The sequence below is a fragment of the Capra hircus genome, unplaced genomic scaffold, assembly GCF_001704415.2.
Source record: "Capra hircus breed San Clemente unplaced genomic scaffold, ASM170441v1, whole genome shotgun sequence".
Lineage (NCBI taxonomy): Eukaryota > Metazoa > Chordata > Mammalia > Artiodactyla > Bovidae > Capra > Capra hircus.
The window spans coordinates 7,904-27,802 of NW_017189783.1; the positions used below are offsets into that span (position 1 = coordinate 7,904).

At 51.1% G+C, this 19,899-nt stretch overlaps 2 pseudogenes; one reads left to right on the forward strand and one right to left on the reverse strand.

Moving 5' to 3' along the window:
• Positions 1-382: 382 nt before the first annotated feature.
• On the forward strand, positions 383-3,482 carry LOC102189857 (annotated as a pseudogene).
• An 11,376-nt stretch (positions 3,483-14,858) lies between these two features.
• Positions 14,859-17,375, reverse strand: LOC108634674 (annotated as a pseudogene).
• Between the last annotated feature and the right edge of the window lie 2,524 nt (positions 17,376-19,899).

Genomic DNA, 19,899 nt, shown 5'->3' on the forward strand with positions numbered 1-19,899 from the left:
CCGCTTCCTCAGGAACAGCCCCCTCACCCTCTGCATCTCCCACAGGACACTCAGAGAGAAGCTGACAGTCCTCTGGGTTTAGGCCTTTTCTTCTGAACCAGCCTGGCCCATCCCTGGGAAAGGTATGTGTCAGTCAGTGCCACATGGGGAGCTTGTGAGCAGAGTGGAAATGGGGCATATCCAGGGTTTTGGTGTTTCTTGCCTGGCTGAAGCTTCGTCGCCTTCCTCAATCGTACCTGGAGAAGGGCTGGGGAGGGCAGGCGGGGCCGTCCTGCTTTGTCAACCCAGCTCTGCAGCCCTACTCTGCTCTCATAGAACTGGGGGAGGAGGCCTATGGGTCTTCTTCTCCCAACCTCACCCTCACTGCACTTTGCCTTCACAGACGCTCACTCTCTTTCCTATAACTTCACCGTCGACCCTCAGCCCAGACCTGGACAGCCGTGGTGTGAGGTTCAAGGCCAGGTGGACGGAGAGGTTTTTCTCTCCTGTGATTGTGGTCGTGCTAAGATCATATTCTCAAGTCTACTGGGAGAAGAAGTGAAAACCATAAAGACCTGGGAAAGACAGGTTGAAACACTTAGAGACATCAGGGACTGGATCAAGGGCCAAACTGCATGACTTTACACTGGAGAAACGCATGGCCAGAGGTGAGTTAGAAAGTCCAAGTACAGAAGGGCTGGATTAGGGGCTCAGCTACATTCACTTTTTATAAGTAAAAAATATAATTGGATATTGGTCCTTCCTAGTAGTCCAGCATGGAAGGAGTGGCCTTTGGGGAGAGCACAGGGCCACATTAGCTGGGCCACAGGAAGTGGACCCAGGTGGGGCAAAGAAAGCCCAGAGGCTGAGCTCTTTGTTTCCCACAGTGGGGGCAGACCCCCTCACCCTGCAGGCCAGGATGGCATGTCGCTGTGAGGATGACAGACACATCAGTGGATCCTGGCAGTCTGCTTGAGTGGACTAATGAGCCTCCACTTTGATTCGGAGGATGGACACTGGAGAGTGGATCACCCCGGAGGCGGATGCATGAAGGAGAAGTGGGAGAGTGACAGGGCAGTGACCGACTTCCTGAAGAAGGTCTCCATGGAGACTGGCGGGCCTGGCTGCAGGCTTTCAGGGTGCGCTGGGAGGAAATGCTGAAGACCACGGGTAAGTGAGAAGGGAGGAGAAAGTGATCCTCCTCTCATGGTGACATGGACCCACTCCCGTGAGTGTGTGTGTGTATGTGTGTCTGTGTGTGTGTGTGTTTGAGGAAGTGATCCATCAGAGATGAGTTGTCCTGGGAGAGCGATGGCCCGGGGATACTCTGATATCCTTCCTCTTCCACCTCCTGACGTCTCTCCTCACAGCACAGGCCTTTGGTCAACTGAACGTGGATTTTTGCTGATCCCAAACCTGTAGACATCTTTTCGATTTCTGAGATTTATTTCTCACTGTACTCTCTTTCCAGAATCTTCTTTCAAATGTCACCAGTCCTTCTTCTGGAAATCTGTCAACACCACCTCTGCTGTCAGCTCCTGACGACTCCATCCTGAGGTCACCGTCTCTGATGTCGCAGCGGGACTGAGTGGCTGTGCTGGAAACCTTGCTCCCCCATTAGCTGTCAGAGCCCTGTGAGGAGTGGGCTCCTCCCTTCCCCCCATCTCGCCTGGGGATCTATCTCGGGGCCTCCATGTGATCGGTGCCAGCTGTCTGCACAGTAGGGATACTGAGTCAGGGGAGCGAGGAGGCATCTGCCAAGTTTGGGGTCTGGACAAGGGCTTCACTCTTACTCTCCTTGCAGCATCACTGACCACGGTCTCACCTACAGTGCAGCCCACGGCCCCAGGCATCAGTCCCATCACCTGGATCGCTGCCAGGGTTCTCACCATTTTTGTCATAATGGGCATCGTAGCCTGTATCCATTACAAGAAGAGGTACTGAGGGCAGAATTCAGAGGGAAGGCAGGGGCACAGGGCCTAGTGTGGGGACAAGGAGGGGAGTCCCACAGGCTGAGTCACAACTGTTGCTGCTCCAGGAGCACAGGCCTAGCCTATCCCCTTCCCACAGTCTCTACTGTGGGGCTCCTGCTTGCCTGCTTGCCATGCCACTTCGTATGAGAAGAGGCCTTTGGAGTAGGGTCTGCAAACGCCTTCCCACCCCTTCCTCCTGGATTTGGGAATCCCATGCAACCCCTGCCCTTCACTAAACCTCCTCATCCTGGAAATGAGCCAGGTGAGTAAGACCACATATAACTTGACAGCAAGAACTCAGACAAGCTCAGGCCTCATTTATGATAGCTCCTCACTGTCAGATGACAATGGGAAGTGGGGGGTGGCTGGGTGCAGGAAGGCTGGGGGCCTGTTGAAGTTGCACAGACTGCTGGCTGGCAGGGCCCAGGGTAGGTGGTGTGAGAACAGCAGGCACTCAGGGGGAGGGCAGGACTCACGGGGGCTGAGAGCAGCATGGGGGCTCCACGTGATGTGTCAGCGGGGAGGGGACCCACCCAGGGGCCAAGATGGGAGGGGACCCACCCAGGGGCCAAGATGAGAGGGGCCGGGCTCTCATCCCAGGAGGAAGGGGTGGGAAGGCCTTTACAGACCCAACTCCAAAGGCCTGTTCTCACAGGGAGTGGCGTGGGTCAAGCAGGCAAGGCAGGAGCCCCACCGCAGAGACTGGGGGAAGGGTTGTGCTCTTGAAGCAGCAGCAGTTGTAACTCAGCCTGTGGTTTGCACTTCACCAGCCACCTGGGGACCCAGAGTCCCATCACTGAGCGGCTCTGCCTTGAGCAGAGGTGCCTGGGGATGGGTGGGCCTGAGCTGGGGTGGAGGCACCCAGCTGGGCAGGACCAGGAAGAGATGGGGGCAGGGACCCTGGTCCTGAGAACTGTGGGTGCTGCTGGCTCAGAGGCTGGAGGGGCACAAAGGAAGGAGGTTTCCCTACAGCCCCCCAAGGCTGTCAGGAAGCAAGGCCCCTCCTCCAGGGATCTGCTCCCTGGTCCTTTAGTCCCCCCTTGGGGAGGATCCGGACCTGAGTAAAGGGAGCAGATTGATTCCTCACTGGCTCCAGTCCTGAGCCTGAGCAGGGGCTGTCAGGGCCTGGGGTGACTCTGTGATGCAGGAAGGAAAGAGGAGGTGACAAGAAGCTGCTGGGCCTGGGGTGGGGGTAGGGGTGGAGGACATATGAGCCCCTCAGTGAGGGCGAGGCTGGAGGGGGTGCTGGGGAGGGGCAGCCCCAGGAAAGTGACAGGAGTTCCTCAGCTTCCTGGACCAACACCTGTTTCTTTTCTGCAGGAGGCGGTGCTCCCAGGAAGCCCCTGACAGGTGCTCTGTCGGCCTGAGGATTCAGTCTTTGTTTGGCTGCTTTTCTTCTCCTGCGTTCACTTTATAGCCAAGAGATCAGACCTTAGGAATCCCAAGTCTGTCTACCACTTATAATGACACGGTGGCTGCACCATAAGAGTCTCTTGTCCCATCTGATGAGCATCCTCCTCAACATCTTTAATTTTTTAAAACCTAATTTCTCTTGGTGCTGAGTGACAGAACCCCTGAACCGAAACTTTCAACTGTTTGAACAAGAGATCTCCACAAACAGAACTCTTTCAGTCTTCTAGTTTTTAGAAAATTAGACTTTTCCCTGCATTGTGACCTTATTCTTACAAATGATGATGTTGCTGGAAAAATACATCTGCTATCACAGGACTCAGGGATTTTTTTCTATGTCCATAGAAACAACTTCAGTGTGTTTTCAGTGGAACAAAATTTTACACTGACTGATTCCCTTCATAATTTATTACCCTATTGGCACTAAGTCATGCTCGATTCTTTGGGACCCCATGGACTGTAGCCCACCAGGCTCCTCTGTTCATCAGATTTCACAGCAAGAATACTGGAGTGGGTTCTTATTTCCATCTCTAGGGGCTCTTCCTGACCCAGGGATCGAATCCTTGTCTCCTGTGTCTCCTGCGTTGGCAGGCCAATTCTTTACCACTAGTGCCACCTGGGAACCCTTTATGCTGCTGCTGCTGCTGCTAAGTCACCTCCGTCATGTCCGACTCTGTGCGACCCCATAGAGGGCAGCCCTCCAGGCTCCCCGGTCCCTGGGATTCTCCAGGCAAGAACACTGGAGTTGGTTGCCCTTCCTTCTCCAATGCATGAAAGTGAAAAGTGAAAAGTGAAAGTGAAGTCACGCAGTTGTGTCCGACTCCTAGCGATTCCGTGGACTGCAGCCTACCAGGCTCCTCCCTTTATACTGATCCTTAAATTAATATTGCAAGAGAGTTAAGTACTTCATGCCTGTTTTCTAATCCAGGAGAAAAGTCATGGTATTTCACCTTTCCTCTACGTTATGGGATTAAATAAAACCAGTGATAATGCTTTATTTCTTGTGGAAACAGAGAATTTAAAGATCACTCCTAAACAAACATGGAGTCCAGTTGTGGAGTGATCCTTAAATTCTCTGGACTTTTAAATGTATATTTCACCATATCCCAACACTAGGTCATATGTTCACCCTACTACTCAGCCATCCCAATGTTAGTTCTAGGCTGGAAAACGTGGACTAAAAGCCATATAAATACAGGCAGACCTCAGAGATATTGCAGGCTGGGTTCCAGACCAGGGCAATAAAGTGAATTTCACAATAAAGGGAATCACACAAACTTTTTCATTTCCACTGCAATGTATTGTTATGTTGACATGGAAGTCTGTTAAGGGCGCAATAGCTTTATGTCTAAATAAATAATGTACAGACCTTAATACACAACACTTTGTTTCTAAATTAAAATATGTTGAGCATCATCTGAGCCTCCAGGGAGTCATCATCTTTTTGCTGGTGGAGGATCTTGTCTCAAGATCTGTGGCTGCTGACTGATCAGGGTGGTGGTTGCTGACAGTTGTGGAGGATAGCACAATTTCTGAAAATAAGACAACAATGAAGTTTGCCACATTGTTTGACTGTTCCTTTCACAGAAGCTTTCTCTTAGCATGAATGCTCTTTGATGGCGTTTTACCCACAGTAGAACTTCTTTCCATATTGGAGTTAATCCTCTCAAACCCTCCTGCTGCCTTTGCAACTAAATTTATTCTAAACCTAATATTTATCATTCAGTTCAGTTCAGTTGCTCAGTCGTGTCCGACTCTTTGTGACCCCATGAATCACAGCACACAAAGCCTCCCTGTCTATCACCAACTCCCGGAGTTCACTAAAACTCATGCCCATCCAGTCGCTGATGCCATCCAGCCATCTCATCCTCTGTCATCCCCTTCTCCTCCTGCCGCCAATCCCTCCCAGCATCAGAGTCTTTTCCAATGAGTCAACTCTTCACAAAAGATTTGGAGTTTCAGCTTTAGCATCAGTCCTTCCAAAGAACATCTAGGACTGATCTCCTTCAAATGGACTGGTTGGATCTCCTTGCAGGACAAGGGACTCTCAAGAATCTTCTCCATTAGATTGCAACAATCAGTCCCATCTTCACATTAGGCTCCACTTCCAGTTCTAGCTCTATTTCTATTTCCACCACATTGTAGCTACTACTTCCAGTGAAATCTTGAACCCCTCAAAGTCATCTAAGAAGGTTAGAATCAACTTTTAAATTCCTATTAATGTAGTTATTTCAACCTCTTCTCATGAATCACAAATGTTTTGTGAATTCGCTCTGAAAACTTTTCAATTGACTTTGCCCAGATCCATCAGAGGATTCACTATTTGTGGCAGCTATAACCTTACAGAAACTATTTCCTAAATACCACGACTTGAACATTGTGACTACTTCTTGATCAGAATGGATGCTGTGTTAGTAGATGTGAATACAACATGAATCTCATTGTACTTCCATCAGAGCCCTTGGGTGCTTTCTCAGTGAGCAGTGATATCTTGAACGGAATCATTCTCTGGGAGCAGTAGGTCTCCACAGTGGATTTACTATTTTTGGTAATCAGTGTTGTAAACAGAGATGCTCTCATCTCAACTTTGTTGTTCCATTTGCAGAGCACAGGCAGAGCAGATTCAGCATAATTCTGAAAGTCACTAGGATTTTCAGAAGGTAAGTGAGGCTTGGCTTGAACTTGAAGTCACCAGCTGCATTAGCCCCTAACAGGAGAGTCAGCCTAGCCTTTGACTCTTTGAAGCCAGGCACTGAGTTCTCCTTGCTAGCCATGCAAGTCCTCAGGGGCATCTTCTTCAGTAGAACACTCTTTTCCTCTACACTGGAAAGCTCTAATTTAGGATAGCCATCTTCAGAGATTATTTTATTAGATCTTCTGGATGACTTGCCGGAGCTTCAGCATCAACCCTCTCTCTTCCACTCTGCGCTTTATGTTACAAAGATGCCTTTTTTCCTTAACCTTAAGAACAAACTCTATCGGCTTTCAACTTTTTTTCTGCAGCTTCCTCACCTCCTTCAGCCTTCATAGACTTGAAGCGACCTAGGACCTGGCTCTGGATTAGGCCTTGGCCTAAGGCAGTGTTGTGATCTTTCCTCCAGTCCACTGAAAGATTCTCCATATCAGCAGGAAGGCTGTTTTGCTATCTTCTCCTTTGTGTGGTCACTGGAGGAGCACTTTTGATTTCCTTTAAGAACATTTCCTTTGCTTCACAACTTGACTATTAGGGGGAAGAAGCCTCGTTTCTGGCCCATCTTGGCTTTGACATGCCTTCTTCAAAAGCTTAACCATTTCTATCTTTGGATTTAGAGTGAGAGAGGCGTGATTCTTCCTGTCAATGGGACATGTAGAGGTAATGTTACTAATTGGCCTAATTTTGATATTGCTGTGTCTCAGGGACTCAGGAGTCTCAGGAGAGAGACGGACGGGTCAACGGAGCAGTCAGGACACACACACATATCAGATGGCAATGTGCCCATGGTTCCTGGCGCCTCAAAACAATCACAATACTGACATGAAAGATCATTGATCACACAAAGGCAAAATCAAGGTGGCCAAGTAGGACACCCTGAGCTCCACTCTCCCATGAACACACCAAAACTGCAACCACATACAGAATAGCTCTCTTTCTGAGAAAATGACCTGCAACCAGCAGAACATCCCCTCTACAACCAGCATAGAGAAAGAACCACGCTGAGAAGGGCAGGAGCAGAAAAGAAGGGACTACTCAGGACCCTTTGGCCAGGTACTCTGAAACGGAGGGGTCATCACAAACTGGAGCATTCTGCCTAAGGAGCAGGAGGTTTAGGCCCTCCATCAGGCACCCTAGCCCTGGTGCAGCGCTGGGAGAAGCAGCCCCATACCCCCATTCCCTCACTCCCATTTTGAAAACAAACAGGGTTTATGATCTGGAGCACTGGAGGACTATGGGAAATGGAGACTCCACTCTTAGAGACCATGGGCACAGAATTGCTTGCTCACTGTTCCAGCACAGAGTCAGCAGATTGCAAAGTGTCTGGTGCTCTGGCCAGCATTTGGAGACCATGCCTAGCACTGGCTTGGGCTCACAGCCAACAGAGCTCCAGACAGGAGACTCCCGACAACCCATCCCCCCAACACGCACACATACATACACACACAGGCACACGGGGAGAAGCCAAAGCTTGGCTCTAGTCAATCTCTCAGCTCTGCCCCACCTCCATGTGACGCCAGCCCAGGCTAAGACAATCACTGCAGGTCCCTGGGAAACTGATGAGTTGTGTGACTGCATTGCCACACGAAGGCTTATCTGAAGCCCTGACTCACACCCCGTATAGCACCAGGCTCTACCTTGGGGTCATCCAGCTGCCACCCATGGAGAGCAGCAAACTCTGTGAATCAGCAGGTGCAAAGTAGACAAGAAGGTTCTCAACGGACTCACTAGAGTCTCTGTGTGGGATGGACCTGTGCTGGGAGGCTGGTTGGAGGACAAGAGACCCACAAGTGTGGGCAGAACTCAGGGTTGGGTGGGGCAAGAGCTTGGTGGGGCCAGGTGAGCTGCGTGGGGACAGACTTCATTATGAAGTGCTGGGGGGCGGAAGCCTGGCTTGAATCCCCCAGAGGAGGCAACCCGGAAGCCCCTCTGGAAGTATATTCAGGGAGGAAGGACTGGAAGAACAGGAGGAAGTCAGAGGCTGCCGCCACAGATGGGCCGGGTCGGCCCCGAGTGAGGAGCACCGGCCCCAGGGACTTGGGCACCCAGACTCACCCCATGCCTGCCCCTGACCCCCGGGCTCACTCCAGATCCCCAGGCATGAGGTCAGAGGTGGAGGGCTGGGGAGGTTGCAATTAGTACCGGAAGCAGTTTCATGGATGTGGACTATAGATACCTCCAGAAACAGGAATCGGGACAAAATTCTGACTATGCTAGTTTCTTCATCTTGCCATGCCTCAATTTACATATTTGTCCATGGGAAACGCTACCTACAGGAACGAACAGAGGCTAAATATTCATGAGGACCTGAGGAGATCATGCAGGTGGCCCCGAATTTGTATACGCCGAGGACTCACCAACCCCTGTCTCAGAAGTTGTTGTTGTTTAGTCACTAAGTCGTTTCTCTGTGATCCTGTGGACTGTATGCCGCTAGCCTCCTCTGTCCATGGGATTTCCTCAGGCAAGAATATTGGAGTGTGTTGCCATTTCCTCCTCCAGGGAATCTTCCCCATCCAGGGATGGAACAGACATCTCTCATATTGACAGGCGGATTCTTTACTGCTGAGCCACCTGGGAAGCCCCTTATCAGGTGTTAGTGCCACTAAAAAACACAAATAACTCGGGATCCAGAGAAGGGGATGGATAGAAGAAAGGTGAGGGACAGATCATTGAAATTTTGAGGAACATCAGTCCCACAGAGGGTGTGGGGAGCATGGAGGGAGCCCCCAGGAGAGACTCCAGTGGGAGGACTCTGGGGTCTCATTCCTTTCTCCACTGGCCAACCAGGCTCCTCCCCAAGGGTGGGTCACCCCGGGCTCCAGGTGGCAAGGGCTGCTGGCACCAACTTCAGTCTTGCCATCTTGGTTCTCCTTTTGCTGCGCAACTGTGTCCACGAAGCACAGGGTGGTGAGCTGCCAGTGAACCTGCTGGGAGAGGGCAGGGCTGATGCATTATATCCAAAGAGCGGGACCGAGCTGCCTTGGTTAGAGAGCCCATGGGCGTGGTGTTGCCTCCTCCTCCTCCTCCTCACTCCTTAGGTGAGCTCCTTTCCTTGTTGGCAGCTGCTGGGCTGGTTGGCCACTTTCAGGCCAGCAAAAGCGCAAACTGGTTGAAATAGCAATGCTCAGACAGTGGGAGGTGGGGAGGTGAGAGGACAAGGAGAGCATGGCAGGAAACACTGCCATCCCTAAGCTCCCAGCCCCTCAGCCATGCCTCCAGGAGTGGGGGCCCCCATGGCAGGGCTGGGACAGGCGACCTTCCTGTGGGGAGGAACCCAGACACCCCCTGAAAAGCACACACCACTCATCTCATTTGTTTACACAAACCCTTCTGCTCCACACGACCCCCTGGCCTTGACTCCCAGGCCACTTTACCACCCATGAACCACCCGTGCTGCCCAGGCTCTCCCTTCCCCAAACACATCCCCTTAGTGGCCACAGCTTCTCCTCTGCAGCTCACTAAGTTCATTCCACATCTCTGCATCCTGAGAAGCCCAGGGCCTCCAATACCTTCACACCTGTGAAGGAACCCGAATCACACTCTCCACCAACTGGCGTCTTATCCCCTTGCCTGAGGACTCACCCCAGCAAAAGCCTCCCAGCCTGGTCCCCAGGAGGGTTGAGAGCCCATTCTTCCAAAGTGTGACATGGGGCGTGAGGGTGAGGAGGGGACCCCCACTTCTGCCGTTTGGTCCCACATTCATATCATCCACAGACTGTGCAGATGGCAGCCTGTAATGGTTATTGATTAAGACAGGAGCTAGGGAACTCTTCTACAGAAGACAAATCAGTTCGTCTCTTCAAGCCTTTTGGTGTCTGTCTCTGTGCACATCAAGGTTTGTGGTACGAAAACAGGCAAAGACAACGTGAAAAACCAAAGGAACCCCTCTGACCACTGCCCTGGTTTGCGAACCCCAGCACTGGGTGACTCATCACCTGGGGAATTATCCAGCGGCTGCCTCAGCTGCCTGTTTATGAATCCCAACCCTGCCCTGTCCTGCCTTGTAGCCTTTGGTGGTGGGAATGTGATGGGAGGGTGTGTCCTGCAGTTACAGGCTAACGCCCCCCTCCTCTGCTGTAGAGTGGCTTCCTGGGTCCAAGGGGCCACGGGGACCCTGGGTAACCACAGAGGTGATCAGAGGACAGGGAGGTACCACAGTTCTGGTGTCAGTTCTTGACCCCTGCTGGTCATCTTATTTGTTCCCTGTGGCCTTCCTTATGCCAAACCACACGATCACTTCTATCCTATGACAGCTGGCCTCTCGGTAATGATTACCAAGTGGATGAGCCCAGTTCATCAAGACCAGAGGTCCCTTCTCTACCAGACTCAGGACCATATCAATAGCCATGTTTAAATGTTACGCTTTCCCCACTACAAGTGGCGTGGCCATACCTCTGACCCTGTGGGCCTGGGTTGTGATGCTCTGGGATGTCACAAGCTGTCCCTGGGTGAGGGCATGGCAACCCACATGGGTATTCTTGCCCGGAGAATCCCATGGACAGAGGGACCTGGTGGGCTACAGTCCATAGGGTCGCAAAGAGTCAGACACGACTGAAGTGACTTAGCAGGCAGGCAGGTTACCCCTGGCACGATTTCCCCGCTGATGGACTTCTGTGTCATGGGTGCCGCAGGGTCCTAGGGTCCCAGTGGCAGATCCCACCACACTCCTTCCTTCATGTCCTTTCCATGAACACCTTCCACAGCTGAGTTGAGCAGTTGCAGAGGCCTCTGGTCTGCAAATTCTGAAATATTTAGTGTCCAGCCATTGATAGAAATGCTTTACACTAGGCAGATATAAAAAGGAGATGTGAAGGGATTACAGCCCTGCATGCTTTCAGGTTATGACTGTTCACTAATCGCTGTCATTTTACCCAGAAATGGGTGGTCTTGCAACATTCTGTTTGTAGCAAAGGAAAGGCAATATGAGAATGTACTCGTACTTCTCAACTATGGCAGCCTTCACCACATTCCTAACTACAGAGACTTTTCCATCACTGGTTCAAATCTGGAGAATGTGAAATAACCACTGTGTGGGTCTTCACACACCGTGATACCCCTGTAAGCAGGATGCCGGACGGTTATGTACTCAGTACCCTGCATCTCATGCATCACATTAATAACAGCAGGGCTGCGATGATGCTTCAGATCCCTGGACATGATGTGAGTCACACACAGGGTCCATATGAATGTGGGGTGGTTTCTGCTTCCCAGTGGGCACTTACCTGAGTCAATGGCCACATGGCTCCCGGGGATGGGGAAGGCCAGAGGACCGCGGCACTGCGCTTGCCATGGTGATGAGGGCCCTCCTACTGGAAATTGCATTTCTCTCAGGTAACGGTTCTCAGTTCTGTTAACTGGCTCAGTTCTAGAAACTGGGGAAAGTATCCAGACAAGCTGTTGCGATGGCTGTTTTCAGCATCCTGATCATCCAGCTTGTGTTCTATTTTCTTTCGTTTCTTGGGTTTTTTGTTTTTTGGTCGGCCGCCTGGCTTTTGGGATCTTAGCTCCCTGACCAGTGATCAAACCGGGCACCTGGCAGTGAAAGTCTGGAGTCCTAACCAGTGGAGCCCCAGGGCATTCCCTGTCTCATTCCTTTCAGTCATGCAGTTTGTGTCCAGGTTGGCTGCCCATCCAGGTGTTTGCCTTTAGGATCCCCCCCTGCTCTGAACCAGCATCATACTCTACAGTCAGGACCTGGCTGGCCTTCCCATCTCTCTACTCATATCAACCATTGCGCCTGCTTTGTTCCTGATACAGTGCATCCCCACCTAGAATCTGCATGTGTTCAACACCTGTTTCTGCTGGAAGCCCACTGGAGACACCATCTCCGAGCAGCATCCTGACCTTCAGCAAAAGCCCTCCTGTGTTACCGACCAGGGCTCCTGGACTCTATCGATAGACGTTTGTAAAAGGCCAGACACAAATTCAGGGGGGGGAAATGCTTTATTGGGACTCATGAGGGAGCAAAAACAAGTAACATGTTCCCTTGCTGGCTCCAGAGGGTGGGGGAGCCGGTCCCGCCTATGAGATGAGGGTGTGGAGGGTCCTGGGTTCAGGCCAGAGAGGGTGAGCTGGGTTTTTGTTCCCCCTATGTGGTGCTGTGTGCAGGAATCATGACCAGTACCCTGCTTTTGCTCCTGGCTGCTCTGAAATCCCCTTGGGTTTTTGGTCTATTTGTATCTTGTTGTTGATTATTTTCCCCAACTGCACATGCATGCAATTATTTTTAGCCCCTTACAATTTCTTTGTATTGTGATGCTTGATGTGACTTTTGTCCTGGTACACTCACTGCAGCAAACTGTCCCAGCCTGTATCGTTCCCCACTGAGGGGTCTACACCCTTATTCTTACGGGTTAAGGGGCCAAAGCTTTCTTCTATCAAAACTCTCTGCTGGACAGCGACCACTGAACTGAGCCTCCCCTCAAGGTGCAGAAGTCCCTCACAAGGACCTACATGGATCTGGGCCACCCTCCACTGGAACGGGCTATATTCCTTGAGTCACCATGTGTGTTATTTCAAACTGGTAGATCCTACAGACACAAAGTCAACCAAAAGGTTAAATAAACAAGGACTAGAAAGGAAAAAACAATAGCCATTAAAAAGCCTAGAAAGGGAAGGAAACAGGTCAACTTTTAGAAGACTTTCTCTTTTTTAAAAACTCTTAGCAGAGGCAAAAGATCCCATGACACAATTGTGAAGCCCCTCTACCTGTATAAAGGTGCATATTTACTCCTTAATATAAGGTGTAGTAGTATAAGGTGTCTATTTCCTTAATATTGATCTAGAGGGACCACAGTGAGCAGTGCTAAAGAGGGAGCTTAGTTCCCTGCCCAGGAATTGAACCTGGGTAGCTTGGTGTAAAATGAGTTCTAGACACTAAACACGAGGCATGAGATGCAAAGTTCCCTTGGCTCTTACCATCTTTGAAAACAAGAATGTTCCAAGGAGGCAAAAACTGTAAAAATAGGTACCACTATTATTACAGGATATATACAGAAAAAGTTTATTTAAGATGGAAGCAAGGTGGAAATATACACCCAGAGTGCAGGTGTTCTGAAAGAGCAGCACAAAGAAGCTAGGCTAGGGATTTAACACACACATACAGGGCTTCCCTTGTAGCTCAGTCAGTAAAGAATCTGCCTGCTGTGCAGGAAACCCGGGTTCGATCCCTGGGTTGGGGAGATCCCCTGGAGAAGGAAATGGCAACCCACTCCAGTATCCTTGCCTGGAAAATCTCATGGACAGAGGAGTCTGGTGGGCTGTAGTCCATGGGTTGCAAAGAGTCGGGCACGACTGAGCAACGAACACTTACTCACTTACATGTCTCTATCTTCCCTGCTGGCTCAGTTGCTAAAGAATTTGCCTGCAATGCAAGAGACCCAGGTTCGATCCCCGGGTCGTGAAGATCTCCTGGAGAAGAAAATGGCAACCCATTCCAGTACTCCCTTGCCTGGAGATTTCCATGAACAGAGGAGGTGGCAGCTGACAGTCCACGGGATCCCAAAGAGTCGGACATGACTGTGTAACTAACCTTCTTTCACTTTCACTTCCATTCATGCATCTATTCTTCCCCAGCTCCCCTCCCATCCTCACCCAGGCTGCCACGTAACATTGAGCAGAGTTCTATGTGCTATACAGTAGGTCCTTGCTGGTTATCCATTTTAAATAAATCAGTGTGTACATGTTGATCCCAGACTCCCTAACTATCCCTTTCCCCTCATCCTTTCCCCCTGGCAACCATAAATTCATTCTCTAAGTCTGTGAGTCCCTTTCTGTTTTGTAAGGAAGAGCACTTGTATCACGGCTTTTTGGATTCCACATGTAAGGGCCGTCAGAAGGTGCCTCTGCCTCCCTGTCTGACTTCTGTTGTTCTATACGACAGTCCCCAGGGCCATGCACGTTGCTGCGTCGGCATTCTCTCGTTCCTTCTGACGGCTGAGTGACACTGCCCTGTGTATATGTCCCGCATCTTCTTTATCCATTCCCCTGTGGGCGGACGTTTAGGGGGCTTCCAGGTCCCGGCTGCTGTGAGCAGCGCTGCCGTGAACACAGGGTGCATGTGTCCTCTCAGACCCTGTTTCCTCAGAATCTCCAGGTGCACTGAATCCCATAAGACGGAGAAATGGTGACACATCAACCTCTCTTGTGGGTTAGAAAACAAAACTCTCACATACTTCAAGCTTTCTGGAGTCCTGAGATGCTGATTTAAATAGCACTAGCATAATAAACAGGCTTCCCCAGTGGCTCAGATGGTAAAGAATGCCTGCCAATGCAGGAGACACAGGAGACGCGGGTTCAATCCCTGAGTTGGAGAGGTCCCCTGGTGAAGGAAACAGCAACCCACTTCAGTGTTCTTGCCTGGAGAATCCCATGGACAGAGGAGCCTGGCGGGCTAAAGTCCACAGGGTCGCAAAGAGTTGGACAAGACTGAGCGACTAACACTTTCACTTTCAGCATAATAAATTATTAAGGGAAATAGTCATAAATAAAACTTTCTTCTATTGAAAATAGGCTGAGGTGATTTCTCCAGACACAGAATCCCTGAGTTCCGTAATAGCAGATGGGATTTTTCTTACAATATCATCTGCAAGAACGAGGTCATGAGGCTGAGTCTAATTATTCACAAACTAGAATACGATGAAAAATGTCCTGTTTGTGGATATTTCTTCAAGTACTTGAGTATTTCAGTGTAGAAACTCCATCACTTAGCACCAGGAGAAGGTGGCTAAATAAATTGTTTCTGTTTTTTTTTTTTAGAAATGCTGAGTAGGATTTCATCAAATGTGATAATGTCCATGAAGTGATGCATCTACTGTGACATCGTATCCGGAAAACAGACTCAGGATTCATGGGGCCTGATCTCCTGGATCTAAAGTGAAGAGCAGGAGAAAGGCAGACAGAGCACCTGCCGCGCTTTCTGGGAGCACCGTCTCCTGCAGAAAAGAAAGAGGCCTTGGTCCAGGGGGCTGAGAAACTCCTCTCACTTTCCTGGGGCGGCGCCTCCCCAACCCCCGCTCCAGCCCCGCCCTCACTGAGGGGCTCCTATGTCCTCCACCCCCACCCCTACCCGAGGCCCAGCAGCTTCTTGTCACCTCCTCTTTCCTTCCTGCATCACAGTCACCCCAGGCCCTGACACCCCCTGCTCAGGCTCAGGACTGGAGCCAGTGAGGAATCAATCTGCTCCCTTTACTCAGGTTCAGATCCTCCCCAAGGGGGGCCTAAAGGACCAGGAAGCAGGTCCCTGGAGGAGGGGCCTTGCTTCCTGACAGCCTTGGGGGCTGCAGGGAAACCTCCTTCCTTCGCTCCCGGCAAGCCTCTCAGCCAGCAGCTGACAGCTTAGGGACCAGAGTCTCTGCCCCCATCTCTTCCTGGTCCCTCCCCGCTATGCACCTTGACCCCAGCTCAGACCCATCCATCCGCAGGCACCTCTGCTCAAGGCAGGGCTGCTCAGTGATGGAGGCTCTGGGTCCCCAGGAGGCTGGGGTTGTGCAGGCCACACTGAGTCAGACCTGCTGCTGCTCCAGGAGCACAGGCCTGGCCTCACCCCTTCCCCCAGTCTCTGCTGTGGGGCTCCTGCCTTGCCTGCTTAACCCAGGCCACTTCCTGTGAGAACGGGCCTTTGGAGTTGGGTCTGCAGTTATTGTTCTTGGGTGATATGGGGTCTTATTCACCTGCTCATTTCTAGGGTGAAGAGGTTCAGTGAGGGGCAGGGGTTGGCTGGGATTCACCTTCCCTGGCCTCACACCAGGCCCTGTGCCCCTGCCTTCCCTCTGAATTCTGCCCTCAGTACCTGCTCCTGAAAAGGACTCAGCCCAGGAAGACAGTTATGATGAAACTGGTAAGGAGCATGGGGAGGATCCAGGTGATGTGCTTGCTGGCTGTGGCCGAGGACTTCACTGCTGGGGGGGGCCCGTGGTTGGTGATGCTGCAAGGAGAATAAGGGTGAAGCCGTTGTCCAGACCCCAAACTCGGCAGATGCCGCCTCAGCCCCCCTGACCCAGGTACCCCTACTATGCAGCCTGTTTGCACCCACACGTGGAGGCCCTTGTGACAGGTCCTCAGGCGAGATGGGAGGGAGGGAGGAGCCCAGTCCCCATGGGACTCTGACAGCTAATGGGGAAGCAAGATTTCCAACAGAGTCACTCAGGCCTGCTGTGACATCAGAGATGGTGACATCAGGATGGAGTCCTCAGGAGCTGACAGCAAAGGTGCTATTGACAGATTTCCAGGAGGGTTGGTGACATTTAAAAGAAGGTTCCGGAAAGAGGGAATGGTAAGAAGGAGACTGGAATCATAGAGATGCTCTCATGTTTAGGATCAGTGAGAATCCGTGTCCAACAGTACAAAGGCCTGTGCTGTGAGGAGAGACGCCAGGAGGCGGAAGAGGAAGGAGGGTGACAGAGCATCCCCGGGCCATTGTTCTCCCAGGACAGCTCACCTCTGACGGGTCATTTCACACACACACACACACACACACACACACACACACAGAGGGGTGGGTCCATGTCACCATGAGAGAACTACCACTTTCTCCTACTCTCCTCACGTACCCGAGGTCTTCAGCATTTGCTCCCAGCACACCATAAAATCCCGAAGCCAGGCCCGACAGTCTCCCATGGAGACCTTCTTGAAGAAGTACATCACACCTCTGTCGTTCTCCCATTTCTGTTTCATCCGCCTCCCTTTAGAATGAACCATTGTCCAGAATCCATTCTTCGAATCAAAGAGGAGGCACAGTTGTCCATTGAAGCCAAACTCCCAGGATGCACTGGTGTGTCCATTGCCTTCACGCCAGCATGTCATCCTGGCCTGCAGGGTCAGAGGTCCTGACCCTACCGAGGAAAAGACAGAGCTCAGCCTCTGCACTTGACAGATTCTTACCCACCTGGGTCCACCTCCCCTAGGTCCAGCTAATCTGGTCCTGGTCTCTCCTGCAACAGCTGCTCTTTCCACTAGACTACTAGGGAAGGACAATACCCTTTTTTTTTTTTTAACCCGAAAACAGTTGATGCAGCTAAGCCCCCAGTCTACTCCTCCTGCATTTGGATTTTCTAACTCACCCTTGTCTGTGTGTTTCTCCCGGGTAACGTCAGGCATTTGCCCCTTGAGCAAGTCTCCAGTGTCTTTGAGTGTGTCAGTCTGTGTTTCCCAGGCACTCATACTTTTCACTTCCTCTCCCAGTGGACTAAGGTACTTGATCTTAGCTGTACCACAGTCATAGGAGAGAAAGATCTTTTGATCAACTTCTCCTTGAACCTTACACCATGGCTGATCATCTCTGGGCCGAGGATCAACGGTGAAATTATAGGAAAGAGAATGAGGGTCTGTGAAGGCAAAACACAGTGAGGGTGAGGTTGGGGAAAAAAGACCCTGAGGCCCCTTCCCCCAGTTATGTGAGAGCGGAGTAAAGTGAAGGGCGGGCTGACAGAGCAATGACACCCCACAACACACACCATACAGCCACTGCCCCTCCTCTCCTTGTGAAGAAGGAGGAGTCCCCTGCCTGGAGAATTTCACACATCCTGGGTGAGTCCCCTTGTCCACCAGGTTTGTTCCCAGCATCATAACCTTTGCAGAGACGTGCCAGGCTGCTATGCAGGAAAAGCCTAGATGACAGAGGATGGTCAGAATCTAACCCCGGGTCCTGTGAGAGATGGGGAGCCTGTGGGGATGCCCCTGAGGAAGCAGGATCACAGGGAGAAGGGCAAAGAGGTGACGGGTGAGCACAGAACCCAAGTCAGAGAAGGAAGAGTTAATAATTACGGGTCATAGGACTTAGTAAGGCTGGGGAGAAGCTGCTGATCTCCCATTAGGATGGGTTTTGGAAGCCTGGAGAAAGGCCTGGCCCACATGGCATGAAAGAGAAAGTCCAGAACTTCCAAGGCAGGTGGTAGAGGAGAGGATCAAAGGCTCAGGGAAGTGAATCCGCCAGGGTGGACACGGGATGAAAGGGCAGGAAAGTTTCCAGGCCACCAGGCACCATGGGAAAGCCTGATGGAGTCTATGCAGCTAGAGAGGAAAGCGTGGATGGGAACCATCTCCAATAGCTCACGATTGACTTTTGGGGAAATCAGGGATAGTGATAGGAGACTGTGTACCTGTGGGCTTCCGACTGGAACAGGGATGGAAAATGGGGAAAGATCAGATTCCAGTTGGAGTGTTGTATGTCAGGAGTAAAGTTGGTACAACAGTCAATGAGATTAGTGAAAGTTGCTCAGTCATGCCTGACTCTTGTGACCCCTATGGACTATACATTCTCCGGGACAGAATACTGCAGAGGGTAGCCTTTCCCTTCTCCAGAGGATCTTCCCAATTCAGGGATCGAACCCAGGTCTCCTGCATTGCAGGTGGATTCTTTACCAGCTGAGACACAAGGGAAGACCAAGGATACTAGAGTGGGTAGACTACCCCTTCGCCAGCAGATCTTCCCGACCCAGGAATCAAACGGGGGTCTCCTGTGTTGCAGGCGGATTCTTTACCAACTGAGCTATCAGGGAAGCTGAAAGTGATTAGAGAGTCCCAATGCCAGCCAGGGCCTGATGGCAGGGAGCACAATGCTGGCTCAGAGCACAGGGTGATCTAGAGGCAGAGAGATGGCCAGTGAACCTGGATCAAACTGCTTGATTGACAGAAAACAAGGAGAGACAAACACAAGACTGGATGATCAGCAGGCGGAAAGCAGCCATCCCTCGCAAACATCCCTACCAAAATTTCCAGAACTGAGCTACTTCTCAGAAGGCATCACCAGAGAAAGAAGCCCCGCCCCAGTGAGGAGGGCCCTTTCATCACCACAGCAAGTGCAGAAGTCCTTCCATTCTCTCCCGATGAGCCACATGGTTATTTACTGGGGTAAGTCAGTCCAATACTTTGGCCACCTGATGGGAACAACTGACTCACTGGAAAAGACCCTGATGCTGGGAAGGATTGAAGGCCAGCAGAGAAGCGGACGACAGAGGATGAGATGGCTGGATGGCATCACCGACACGATGGACATGAGTTTGAGTAAGCTCTGGGAGTTGGTGATGGACAGGGAAGCCTTGCAGGCTGCAGTCCATGAGGTCGCAAAGAGTCAGACACCACTGAGTGACTGAACTGAACTGGAACTGCAGAAGGAGAAAATACTCCCACATTCATATGGGACCCAGTGTGTTGCTAACACCACGCACAGGACTGTAGCCTGATCATGGCCCCCGTGCTGTGAAGTGATGCTCCGAGGACCAGGCAATTAATAGACACCTGTCCCAGGTCCTGCTAACAGTGCTTATCTCTGGGTCCACAGATCCACTCAGTGTCCATTGCACATGTCCTGGACTTCTGACATGAATGGACAGTCTGTGTTGTTAGTAAACTACCATGGGTGAGGGTACCATAGTCATGAATTCCACATTCACTCTTCTGACCCTGACTCCCCATCCCCTGATAGTACGTGTAAACAATATCATCTCCTGGAGGAAATCATGGAAACGAGTACCAACCTACAGTCTCCCTAGGCCTGTAGAGCTGTGGTCCCTATCTTATCTCCACTGAATTACCACTGAGGTCCTAGATTTCCTCTAATGGTACATATGACACATTTCAGGCTTCACAGACCCTAAGTCTCTGCTGCAACTACTGTCCTGGCACAAAAGCAGTCACAATTGATGAATGATGACTGTGGCTGGACCTGCTTCTTGGGCAGATGACCCAACAGAACTGGTGATGTCACAGCTATCTTTGTTTAGAAAGGTGCTACATGCTGTATGTGGCATTTTACTTGGAGGCTCACAACACAGACTCCTAGTGTCCTGAAGAAAGGACACACCACTTGCAGTGAGAAAGCCCATACCATTCAGTGTGGCTCCTGGT